The sequence below is a fragment of the Aythya marila genome (genome assembly GCF_965140915.1).
Source record: "Aythya marila genome assembly, chromosome: 2".
Lineage (NCBI taxonomy): Eukaryota > Metazoa > Chordata > Aves > Anseriformes > Anatidae > Aythya > Aythya marila.
Window position 1 is genome coordinate 107,179,320 of NC_139043.1, and position 13,641 is coordinate 107,192,960.

At 42.9% G+C, this 13,641-nt stretch overlaps 1 protein-coding gene across 1 annotated transcript in view; it reads left to right on the plus strand.

The window, feature by feature from the left end:
- Nucleotides 1-11,139: 11,139 nt before the first annotated feature.
- YES1 (YES proto-oncogene 1, Src family tyrosine kinase) overlaps nucleotides 11,140-13,641 on the plus strand; it is a 50,706-nt gene continuing 48,204 nt past the window's right edge. The window contains exon 1 of the mRNA XM_082753828.1: nucleotides 11,140-11,387. The gene's annotated coding sequence lies outside the window, so the exon portion shown is untranslated. The remainder of the gene's footprint in view (nucleotides 11,388-13,641) is intronic.

Genomic DNA, 13,641 nt, shown 5'->3' on the forward strand with positions numbered 1-13,641 from the left:
ACGTAACTGAACGATAGTGTCAACAGTCATGAGAGTACTTGACCTGTTTCTTTACCTTTGTGATAGACCTTGGAGCAGAAAGCTTGCCATAGTGTGAGCCTCCCTCTAGAGACCTGAAACGATAGCCGCTCCTCCTAGGTGCTGGCCCTATTGCTGATCTGGGAGAAACACACAAAGTAGAGCATGGAGGACAAGGGCTAACAGCTTGGAGATATAAAAATGAGGCTCAGATACTTACCCTGTGCAAAGTACCATATTGCTGACTGGTATGCCATCTGAAGATGGCGAAGGGTCCTTGAAAGCAAGGAGAAAAGCACAAGAGAAAAACAAATAGAAATATTTTTTAAAAAATAACATAATAGTTGCTGTGGAATTTTAGAAAGTCAAACAACTCTGTCAGGGGTAAGGTGATGGGAATATATGACCATGGCTCCTTAAATGCAGCTTTCAGACCAGCCTTTTGAAGGTTGTTACCCCACCCAGCCACGTGGATAGGTCGGACTCCACTGCTCCCTGAGAGATGCTGGCAGCCAAAGAACAAGCCCAGGCATAAAAGTGCAAATCTGCTCACCTCATTAAATCCTGTGTAGGGCAGAGGATCAAATTGCTGTGCAACAGTTACCTTTTTAAAAATTATTATTAATTAACCATTTGCAGTAAATAAGAAAAAAATCTTCCAGATTTGTAATTGGCACTAGGTTCTGGGTTAATTCTTTGCTCTGCAAAAGGCTAGCACTGCTGTGCCCCATTAGAAGTGGCTGGCGCTAAAATGAGAACTTAATTCATCCAGTTACTTTGGCTATTAAAATTATACAATTTTTTTCACCATTCTTTCTTCAAAATTTACTTGTGAAAAGTTATATTTTCACAAATACTGTGTTACTATCTTGGCATCTTTTTCTCTTTTCTTAGTGACCGCTTCTGCTTATGGAGAACATGATGAATTATTATTAAATATATATATATATCTCCTCCATTTTATCTCATGGAGAAGCTCCTTTTCTCCTTTTTTCACTAACTTGCGGGGGGAGGGAGGAGGGGGGAGGAAGAGGGTTGTGTGCAAGAAAAAAAAAAAAAAGAGAGAGAGGAAAAAAAGAGTTTGGGGATCTTTTGAAGAAAAATGAGTTTCCTGTACTTTTTTTTCCTTATTATTTTTTTAAGTTAGGGAAATATTGAATAAACCTCTGTGAGCCACTGTACTACAGGTGGAAGATGGACATGCCCATACACTTGCTTCACAAGTTGAAGGAGTTCTTGTTTCGCCAGCCACCACTCCTCCGAGACCAGCATATAAATGCATTCATGAATTTAAATGCATTTGTTTTATAGAAGGTGTTCACAGGAGTCTCAGAAGGAAAAGAAAGAAAATAAATAAATAAAAAAAAAAATAAAAAGGACCTCAAGATTTAGAATTGTTCAAAATTGAACCTTTAATGTGCAGCCTAACCTGCACTCTTCACAAGCATATTTCCATCCAAGAACATACAATATTTCCACTAGTGCATACAAAGAGACTGATGTCTGAACAAATGCCTGTTCATGAATTTATACATGTAGATAATAATGAACATGAACTAGTTTTCAGGTCCATGCTGGATACTTATAATGAATTATTGTCCTTAGACTTAGTTGTAAATGTACTGTTTATAAGCATACAGCCATATGAACTCTGTTTTTCGTGAAGAATATATTGTGATAGGAATCCCCCCAAAAATCAAGAGCACAAAGGTTTCCCGGGGTGCCTTTGAAGGCTTTCTCCACAGAAGTTTGTCTTCAAAGGCTGCCAGAGCTCAGACATTCCTACGTTGCAGCGAAGTTTTTGAAGTTCTCCAGGAAGCTTTGTTTCTGTGTGGCCTCAGGACACTTCTGCTATTTGTTTTTATTTTTCTTGCTCAGAAAAAATAAACCGAGAGGTACCATGAAACCAAAATAATCCACGTATTAGGTACCACAAGAGGGTGCAGTTGCATTTTGTTAAATCTGGAGCCAACCACAAATAACAAACGGATTGCTGCAGCAGCTGCCTAGCTGCCTACAGAAATGACTAACAAAAGCAATTATAGAAAAAGAAAAAAGAAAAAAAAATACAAGAAAAATTGTATTGAAACACACTGAATACATTAATAAACAGCACTTTGTCAGGTGATGTTGGAAAAAAAAAAAATCTAATACATTGAAAGTAGCATTGAAACCATACCAGGATCCATTTGCAATTCGTTTTCTCTGAGCTATTGAAGAGCTACAAGTGCTCCAAAGGGAAGCACTCAGCTATGAAATACACTCGTCCATTTTAATTTGACTCCACAGACATTCTCAGAATGATCATGAAGCAAAAAGAGCATTTTTCACTTTTACCAACAAAAATCTGCAATGAGCCTGGGCTTCAATAGCTGGGTGTGATAAAGTCCAGAATTGTTAGGATTATTTTGCATGTCTGCCTAGCAAGGTGTCTTTATATTCCTATAGCTCCTACTATGAAAATACCCAACAGACTTGCCATGGGGACTAGCATCCCATTTTGAAAACCATACAAAGAACAAAAAATGTATGATGCATGCCTGCAAGAACCAGATAAGTGATCATATAACATAGCTGACAAGTGATCCGCATGCCGATAAGCAGTCATCACTGTCAAATAGCAGGCAGATTCCTGATCTGGTTTGTTGCTCTGTTCTTCATGCTTGTCGTTCCCTTCAGCCTCTGCCACCCAAAGGTGTGGACTCCCCACCTCTCAGTGCCTTCTGATCTATATGGGACACTTTTGGTCTGGCCCAGGGGCTGGATTCATGTGTGGGAAAAAGCTGAGAGGTGGTGATCTTCAGAGCTTCACTGGCTGATGTCTTTGTCACTTCTGCTCTCCAACTTGCTGAATTACCTGTTTACCTCCGGCAAAGCATGTGATTAACTTGGGTTATGGAAAATGACAGGCTTTGTTCTCTACCCACTATCATGATGATGAAGTCTGCCCTGATACAAAGGCAGCCAGGACAAAGTTTGCCATATTTAACGTGGAAACTGCCCTAAAATATAGACATTGAGATGGCTGCCAATTCCAGAAAACCAGAGGCTCTCTTGTACTTCACAGCCCCCACCTGCCATCACGGACTCAATGTCACTTTTGCAGCACCAAGGCTATAGGATGGCCTGGCAGGTTATCCTCACTACCAGCATCCTAAATTTCAGTAAGGGAAACCCATCCCAAATCTTCTACTTTGCTGTCATCAGTAAATTTTTTGTGCATTTTTTTGAGAACTGAACCTAGCAGTATATTTCTGGATAACAAAGAACAATGAATTTTGCCTTATGTTTCTATAGCTACAAGTATGTTTCCAAAGCTAAAAGCTGAAGCTTTTGCTTTGTAGACTGTTTTTGTTTTGTGTTTTTTCAAAAGTGCCCAGTCCCAGCAAAACAGTTGTGAAATCTCATGTGGCATTTTTCACCTCAAAGGCCTAAGCTTTCCACAGAAGTTCTTTTACGTTTTTAAACAAACACAGCTTTTGAGGGCCTCTGTGAAACATCGTATTTTTGATGTGTTGAAACATAGCAAGTCACGCCACATGGATTTCATCACGTTACATTCACTGTCTATGACATTCTATACTTACCTTTATGCTTCGTGTAAAATATGGAGATAATATAAAATTCTTATTGCCAGGTTGGAGCAGTCCTAGTGTTCTCTAGGGAGGGCGTTTTCAAATGTGCTTGGCTTTGGCTTGATGTCTTCCCTTATTGCCGCCCCAGAATTTTCTGTTCATGATTTTTAACAGAGAAGTGGTTTCTGCAATATTCTGTTTTTCCACAGGAAAAAAGCTGGTTATGCCAAAACAATGTAGTGTCCCTTTGGGAGAATAAAAGAGAATCCAACATGTTTTGAACTGTCCAAGTGAATCTAAATGTTTTGCTTCAGGATGGCTTGTCATTACTCATCAGGAGTTTGTCATGGTTAGGTCCTTCATTTCTCCCTGTCATCTGGGGTCCCTGAATGGATTACATTTTCCATAAAGAACAATAGAGACCCTTCTAGCTGTGGTATGATGATCCATCAAAGATGCCCTAAGCCCACATTTCAAAACCCAAATATTTTGGAACTTTCCATGTTTTATTTTTCTTCCCAATTAGAGAACAAAAGCAAAAATATGGGACAGTGTAGGACAGACAGTCTGATTTTCAGTAGGCTCTGTTTTGAAAGAACTAGGAAGAGGATAAGTAAATTCCTGTGCTTTGGAAAATCCCACTTTAACCAAAAGCGAAAGGGAAAAATAAGCAAAAGGAAACAGCATGTGAGCCACATTAATGTAATCTTTAATGCCACATATTTTTCTTGAGTATTTAGTATTTCTCTTTGTCTTTGTATTATTAATTATCATTGTTCCATTATTGTGAGGAGAATGATAAATGTTTCTTTGTATCCCATAATTTACAATTTATCATATGATCAATCAATTACGTGATGTTATTTGGCTGCCACAATCTGTTTAAGGAAATGTACGGACCATAAGCAGATAGTGAAGTAAGATATTACTTTAAAAAAAAAAAAAAAGAAAAAAGATTTTGATATTCTCTGCAGTTTTACAAGTCTCCAAAACAACAGAATATATTACTTACATATTTAAAGGAAAAAAATACCTACTAGATCCCTTTTAATATATATATATATATATATATATATAAAAGACTCAAAATTTGGAGAAATGCATGTTGATAAAAGTTCTACTTTCTAAAAAAAAATAAAAATTAAATCTTAACATTGTCCTTTTTATGCTCTCAGTCCTGAGTTCATGGCATGTGCAGAGATTTCTACTGGGCTTCTGTAGCAGCTTCCCCACCACCACCCCCTTTTGAAGAATACAAACCGAAAAAGTTCTGAAAAGCTGAGACATATCACCAACTTAAATGCTCATGTAAAGGGGCTCAGGCTGGATTCCCCACTTGTGAGTCAGCTTCTAGAGAAATGTGCTGATAAAAGAGCAGGACAGCAGCCTGAAGCACGAAAAGAGAGGAACTCGGAAGCAGAGTCTTCCTTATTTATTCTTCCCTGTATTTTTTTGTTCTTTTTAAGCAAGGGGTGGATAAGGGAAGGGCTGCTACCACTTTCCCACAGTAATTGTTGCATGGTGGGAGGTCCATCCCAGTGCTACGTTCCTACCTAATTGCAAAGAAATGCTGGCTTAGCCTTTGAAGCCTCGGAGCGGAGCATCTCCAGTCTGCTTGGCAAGTAAGGCTTGTGGGAGGATATGCAGATAGTCTGGGGAGAGCTCAGCTTAGATGAACTAAGCCCCTACATGTGAAGTGAGACTGTGCAGAGGCTTACTCACCACCAGGTCAAACGTGGGTGTATTATTAAGAGATACCGCAGAAGTCATATCCCTGACATCAGCATGGGAGATTTGCTAAATTTCAAATGACTGTTCCCAGTTTGGAGGTCGAAGTACTTCTTCTCTGCAGATCAGCTGGAAAAGTTACTTTCTTCTAACATGAGAAAACAGCACGTTTTCACAGTGCAGGTGACCCCGCAGCGAGGCAGACTGGAAAGGAGCTGGAAAAGAGCCTCGTAGGGCCGAGTAACAGTTAAATATTAGGGAACCAGAGCCACTGGTTCTTCCCTCCTCCCCACCACTACCGCAGTCTCCTCATCCATCAGCGTAACCGCATTGGGGTTTTCTAAATTCTGAATTTTAGCAGAATTCAGACTGTGGCTGCAGCTGAGGAGGATTAAGGAGTCACTGGTCTCCTCCTTATGTGGTTACCTCTTTCCTCATAGCAGTGAGCACAACCATATATATCTCACTCCCTAGAGAAGTTGTATCAACCGAATCTCAATTTTTTTACAAAACTGCGAAGAGACTTAAACTGACTGTGATCGTGTTGACAGAACTGCAAAAATACCAGGAAAAAAATGATAGCTGTAGTTGTACTGGCAGACCTGAGGGGACTGAAGCCTTCAGTTGAAGGAATAGTGATGAGAAAACAGAAGATGGGGGAGAAAAAATAACAGAGATACAGGGTATGCCAAGAAAAGAAAATCGTATCTGACAGCCGTGCAACTTCCTGAGATCTCTGAATGGTGCAAACCATTCATGTTCACCTGTAATGGTGAACACCATGACAGCGAACAACCCCATCCTGATCAAAGCTCCGCTCCAAGGATTTGTCTGGCATCCCAGACTGAGGCATGATTTTGCTCCTGGAGCTATTCCCAAAGTAATAAGCTTCATCACATTCATCTCCAAGTGAAGAGGGAAGGCTTTCTGGTGCCCAGGGACATCAAGCAGACAATTATCCTCAAAACACCAGGGCAAGAATAAACAACCAGGCATGGAAAATTCAGATCTGTTAAGGATTAATGCATAACAAAGGGCAACGACACAGGCCCCCAGTTTGTCCATCTTCAGCCAGGGTGGGAGCAGAGAGGAAAGGACCACCCTGAGACTCAAACAAGGCTGAGCTCAGGAACTACCAACCAGCCTTGAGGTGGAAGAGAAGACAGGGGAGTACAGCAGGGATGTGAAGAATGGGGTGGGCAGAGGAGAGGCTAGTTAGGGAAAGACTTGTCCCACAGGGCCATACGTATGTAATCGCTATGTATTTTAAGAAGAAAGTTGAATTTTACTTCACTTTGCTTAGTTTTATGAAGTTGTGTATAAAATCTCTGTATCAGCATGTGCATCCAGCAGCTAAAACTCAGGATGCCCTGGGAAAGAACTGAATTTGTTGCAGAATCCCCTAACGACTCTCTCTAAATGCTGTATTAACATGGATTTTGCAGCTAATAACATTAATCAGTGTGTTTCTTCCACAGTACCATCTTAGGCAGTCAGCACAATGTGCAAGAATAACTTAATAAGTAAAACCTATATGTATACGTGCAAGTCTCCCAAAGTCAGCAGAAACTGCTCCTTTACGCTGGCTGCCAAATGAGGTCAGAAGTCTGTTAAAGGCTCTGAATGGCTCTAGCATTGATGTTAAAACCAAAACTAGTTCAGGTCAGTTTTAACACGTGTATCTCTTTTTCTCTTACTTTCTGAACAAGAGTGCACGACCCGCTCTGTGAGGAAGAGTATAAATTCCAGGTCTCTCAGAAGAACACAGTGGCTCAAAAAATGCATTACATTTTTCTGCACGTGTATGATTTCACAGGTTTCAGATTTTTCAAACGTGAAATTTAAATGAAAGCACTTATCTGTACCTATTTGTACCTGTATCTGTGCAGCTTCCACATTAAATCATGCAAGAACCAAAGATACAGGACTTGTAGCTGCTACCAACGCAGGGCTGGGTGTTAAGTGTTCATCACACTGCCCTTGAAATAAAGGCAATAGCTATTTTAAGTAACCATAAGCAATACTTATGTGCAACTCAAAGGAGATCGGATATAAAGAGATAAAGATTAGAGTACAGCAATACGGCTTTCATTATACAATGTAATCCAGCGTGTCTGATATAACTGAATGTGACACCAATGTAAATAGCAACAGGTTTGGAAGTGCAGTGTTCTCCAAGATAGAGTATAACGTGTTCTCAGGATAGTTACTTCCGAGACATCAAAAGTAATGTTTGATTCAATCTTTAAAAAAAAAAAAAAAAAAAAAAAAAAAAAAAAAAAAACACTAACCTCCACACACATGCTAAAAGTATAATATGTGTAAGTAGTTGGTCATGTTTCAGAAGATCAAATGGAAGTGTTATCTGAGTGAGAACAGAATACTTAATTTTGGCAATAGACGTGAGTAGTAAACACAAAGACCCCGGCTATTTGGAGATGCAGAATCATTTTATGGCAAAGTGGGATATTTGTGAAGCAAACATTTTGAAGATTAACATAAAGTTTAAATAGCATGCTTGCTTCAGAATAAGAAACAATGACAGATCCACCGCTTGGTACTTAACACCCCTTCCTTACTGAACTCCTAGATGCATATGCAATTTGCATTATATCCAAGGAAGATGTCTGACTTTTAAAAATCAATGATTTTATTAATAACTTCACTTTAAGAAATTAATGTGACAAAACAAAAACTACGCACTTAACAATTAGAATAATCAGATTCAAAAGAAATATCTATGCTTTACTGAACTCCCAATTCTTAAAACTATTTACTTAAGTATACGTGATTAATACTAATTAATTTTAAGAAGAACTGCTTTTTGTAATTTGATTACATCATGCAATAGGTGATGGGAACTTGCCAAGGAATTTTAGGAGGTGTTGCCACTCCATTATTTTTCATGCTTTTAAAGGTAAGATGAGGCCTTGACTACCATTTATTTCTCAAAATGAAAGGATGGATTTAGGTCCAGGTTTCTCTTAAGTTATTTTCAGGAAGCCATGAACCTCTACAGTATCTTACTTTTTATTCCTATTTATTGTGAAACAATCCCACCAGTTTTGTTCAAAAATGTCTCAACGTTTCCAAGTTACTCTATACCCATTCTGTGTACCATATATTAACCTTCAGCATGTATTGTTAAAGCTCTTCAGGAAATCAGTCTGCCCACCTCCTTCAAAGTCTCAGGATACAAGTCCTGTATTCCTCAGTCACAAAGCAGTGAACCCATATAGGTACCTGACATAGCCCAGTCCACCTTCCTTCGTATCCTTTCTCTGCTCCTCCTTCTTTCTGCTCTTATACCTCTTATGTCCCTAAAGATACTTGATCTGGCATAATCAATTCTTGATCCTATCAATCACCAGGTAATTTGAACCAAAACACATTTAGAATTGTATACGATTGCCTTCTTTAGAAATATTTAAGAATTTTCATGTAGCCTATAATTAGGAATTTACCTGAATCTTTGTTATTATGTTAATGCCAACCTCAACAACAGCAATTCTCCTAAAATACTAAAAATACAACACACGTTGCTGCATTAACAAATGCTGAGCCTGTCTGAGGGGCTGGTCAGGAAATGATACCCCGCACATGGCAGCAGTTCACCTCTGCAGTGGCAGCATCTCACACTGCATCCCAGCTGTGCTACAGCTCCTCCTTCCCCTTCCTGTAAATGGTCAAAAATGTTAATTTAAACTAAAAGGGAGGAGAAATTTGTAAAAGCAGGCGCTGGTCTTAGCTGACTCTCAGCTGAGACCTTTGCCAGCTACAGTTGATGCCTTCTGAGTGCACAGCGAGGGGTTTAAGCTCAACCTTTATGGCTTATGGCACTTACAGCACTGCAACAGATTTTAGAGCCCACTCAATAGCAGCAGAGCAGTAAGAGAAGAGAGCTTTACCTAGGTAAAATGTGGCGACAGGCTGCAGGCTGACTCACGGGCAGAAGGTGGCAATGATGCCCTGAGTCCCTTCTAGCGCAGAGTTAAACAGAGCGAGCCACCAGCAGCTTGATGGGTTTAAGTCACCTGTTCAACATGGCCTCATAGAAACGAGGAGCGGTCAGACAGCCAGTAACAAGTGCAAGACAATTTAGGAAGTGGCCAGTTTTTCCGCTGCACTGAAAGCATGTCTAGCCTCCGCGACTCCAGACTCAAACCCTAATCTATTCTTTCACGTCCACGTGGTGTGGGGCTGAGCTTGTTGCCAGTTGCAAGACCGGTCATCTCCTCTTCTCCCAAACTGCTGCGCTATTTTAATCACACCGGGCTTGAAATTAAGCATGCCGGTCTCTTCAGGATTGAGAGAAGTCAATTGCCCGTGCAGCCCTAGTACTGGTTGTGGTGGCACATCTGGGCAGCCAACAGCATAAATGCAGTGATAGAGGTGACAGTCAACTGCTGCCTTTCAAAAACCCACCAACACACTCTTTATATAGGTCCTTGGAAGAGAAAGCAAACAGAGAGGTACTGAGAATCCCAGGTAACTGCCCAGGGCACAGCCAGGTGCCAAGAGAAATCCCATTCATCTTCTGGAGGCCTGAAAACTAGACACCAAATTGCTTCCAACTATAAAGCTTTGTAGTCCCAGGGCAACAGCTTCGGCCCAAAGCTGCTCCATGTCTTAGAGAAAATGAGTAACTCTGAAGCATAATGATGACGACATCATCCTCGGGGCTCAGCCATTTTTTCAGATATGTAAGTTCTACCTCCGTGATGGAAAATTAACCACGCAGCAGTGCTTGCCTGTGTCATAGGCAAACGTGGCTGATGCTGGAGGTCAGACTGTGTTCCCAAAAGTGCTGGGAAGCAGCGACAGACGCAGGCCTCTGCCACTCTGCAAATACTCCTCGGTTAAGTAATTCGCTGCCCAGCTCGATTCGTAAAACCTGCTGTTGATTTCTAAATTAAAAATCAATTCTTCATAATGTGATTTAGGCTCCTGACAAGGCAGGAAAATGATAAGCTCCACCACGCTAACAGGATTGCATGAATGTGATTTATGGTAAGGAGCCTCAAAATCTGAAATGCTTTTTTTTTTTTTTTTTTAATTTTGTTAGCTGCCTGCTTAGTGTATTTATGGTCCTGTAAAGGCAAATACATGTATTGTCTTAAATTAAAAACTACAAGTGGCTTTACTTTGCATCCCTGCCTAGAGATCTCGTGTTTTGCTTGCTTTTAATGATTAAAACTACACTATTAGATTACCATTAGGGATCAATACAATTACCATTTTATATTCAGCCTGGGAACCAAATAAAGGCGCGATAGACACCAACGCTATTACCGCACCAAGTTTTGCTATTAGTGGGCTGAAAGCAATAAAAGATCATTCAGAGTGATAACCACCAATCTGCCCGCATAAACTTCAACAACTTTGTCTCCTTAGGGTGGTTTGTTGTTGGTTTTTTTGGGTTGTTTTTCCCCACTTCTTCCTGCAGCCAGTAACTGGATGCGTCGCAGCGACCTTTCTCCTCACCCCACCTTGACGCAAACCCAACCTTTTTGGGTCTTCAACCTGACAGGACTGCGGCTGGTGGGACACCCCTGCCTCCAACCACCAGGGAGAGGACAGGGGGAAGAGCCAAAACCCAGACCTTTCGGCAGCCCCCCGGCGCTGTGGCGGAGGGGCCCCCCCGCGCCACCATGTTGGCTGCCTCAGCGGGGGCCGCGCCGCCGCCGCCATCCCGCGGCGTGGGGGCCGCCGGGCTCCTCCCCGCGGCCTCGGAGCCGGGCGGGGAGCCTCGCCCGGGGGCAGGCAGCGAAGGGCGAGCCGAGACGAGGCCGGCAGAGGCGAGGCGAGGCGGAGAAGCCCGGTTATAGGGGCGGGGAGTCTCCTCCTCCTCCTCCCGCCGCCGCCAGGCTCCAGCTCTCCGCACGCTGCCGGAGCGCCCGGCTCCCTCCTCCTCCTCCTCTCCTCCTCCTTTTCCCTCCTCCCTTCCCCTCCTCCCCCCCTTCCCTCCCCGGGTCGCCGCCAGGCTCCGGGAGGAGCGGGGGGGGCCCCGCTTCCTTCCCTTCTCCCCCCCCTGCGGCTCCCACCGGCGCCGCCGAGGACAGGCAGGTGAGGACCCGGCCGCGCTGGGGGAGAGGCGGCCGCGATGGCGGCGGCGGCGGCGCCGGGCAGCGGAGGAGGAGGCGCTAGGCCCCGGCCGCCCTCCTCCCGGCCGCGACCCCTTCCTCCGCCCGAAGTTTCTCGGCAACTTTCCTGCCGGGGCAGCGAGCGGGGAGGCGGAGGGGCTGGAGGGGGGCGCGATGAGGCACGGCCCGGGGCCGGCTGCGGCTCTCCACGGGGACCCCCCCCCCCCCCCCACCCGCGGGGAGGGCTCGGAGCGGGGCGGCGGTGGCTTGGGGGGGGTGGGGGGGATCCAGGAAATTGGTTTCTGAAGGGGCCGCGCGTGCCTCGGCTTGTTTTATTTTATATATATAAATATAAATGTATCTATTTTTTTCGCTCCGTGTTCTGGTTCGTGTCCCTCCACCTAGCAGGAACACGACCGCCTGAGATTTCTGACTCACTGGTTTGAATATTCAGTCACAACGCTTCATCAAACCTCCTCATGTTCCTTCCATTTTTTTATTTTATTTATTTATATACATATATATATATTTTTAAAAGCATTAAAACCCCATCCCTTGTGGAGACCGCGTGCAACTTTCCCTGCTGCAGCCCCCCCGGCGAGCGGAGTTGGGTGCGCGTCCCTCCGGGCGCTGCCTCACGCCCTGGGTTCACGCATCCAGGGGCTCACTGCTTCAGGATGGCCCTTTCCAGGGCTCAGATATGTACAGACACACGAGCCAGTTCATGTCAAAAAAAGTAGGATATGAAGGCACGCAAACCTCCTGATTGCTAAGGAGGTTCGTTCAGGCCTACCTGCTGAATTTGAGCCCGGGCAGAGGCTGGCTGATAATTAGAAAATAGCTGTATGAATTCGCTTCAGCTGGCAGGCTGAGCCAAAGCCAGCTTAAAACCTAGAGCGTGTTGCCAAGGAAAGTGTATTGTCTTTTTCTTAACAATCCGTCGGCAGCTGAATGAAATTTCAGAGAAATTTTGCAAGCAAAATTGACCTTTAGTTGAGGAAGTGAGATACAAAAGTTTGCTTGTCTCTTTTCTTTTTCGTTTTTGGAAGCCAAGACTGTAAGAAGGCTTTCTAATAAAACCATGTTGTCAGTTACATTTGTAACACTGTACTTCATACACTGCAACAACTGCATGTTTCTGCAGGCTTGGTAAGTTTCAGGGTTGTTCCTTTCCAGCCAAAAAAAAAACGAACAACACAACTCGTATGTGTATTTCCTATGCATGATTGTAAATTCAGCTGTAGAGGGTTCCTACTGAACGCAGAGCCCCTGGGTGTGTTTTATACAGCCAGGGTGCAAGGGTTAATTTCAGGATGAGGTAGCGTTTGTGACATGGACAGGAGAGCAGCACTGTCACTCAAACGGACTGTGTTGAATTTCAGAGGAAAGAAAACAACACAATACCAAGTATATAAAACTGTGTCGATAGTTGGTAACAGTGATTGTCAATAATTGTTTTATTCCACTGTCTTTGCTAGCTTTATTTCCTCAAAAAGTGCAACTCAAGTGCAACTGCAACATCTGTGTGCCTGTCAGTCCCTCTAACAAATCTTCCAGCTGTTAGCCAATTTCAAACAAATTTGGCAGCAGAGGTCTCCCAGGTGGACAATTTGTACGAAATTTGCGAAAGTAAGGAAGCCAGGTAGAAAAGAGCTCTTAAGCTGCACACCGGAGAGTTCACGTGAGCACTTCATTTGAGCTGGAAGTCGATGCAGGAAATTAGGCTTCCTCGGTTCTGCTGTTCGCAGAGCTGCCCGTGTAGTTTTTAATAACTTCCTAATTTTGAAGCCCTAATATTCCTCTTTGAAATCTGGAGAACTTCATTTGGAGGGTGAGGCCATGGTAGCTGTAATCTGTATTTCGTATTATAAAGAGGGATTTATTTTATTCTATTTTTTTAATATATATGACCTCGTAGTTCTCTGGCTATGAAATAAATGAATGGCACTAAAACTATATTGGAATTGCCAACTTATTTGAAATAGCTAGAGGAGTGTCACGCTTAATAAATCTTTGGTGTGGTGCATAGTGAGTACCAGAATTATTTCTTGAAAAACTGTGGTTTATAATTTAGTGATTTTTTTTTTTTTTTTAATCAATACTCTTCTGCACCAGAGGAATATTCTTCGTTTTGAGACCTGTGTACTTCCTGCAATTCCAGAAGATAAGTCAGGACTGTGTTCGTGCTGATAAAAGATTGTCATCATGTGACGGGGATGTGAACGCCCGCGTCGTGG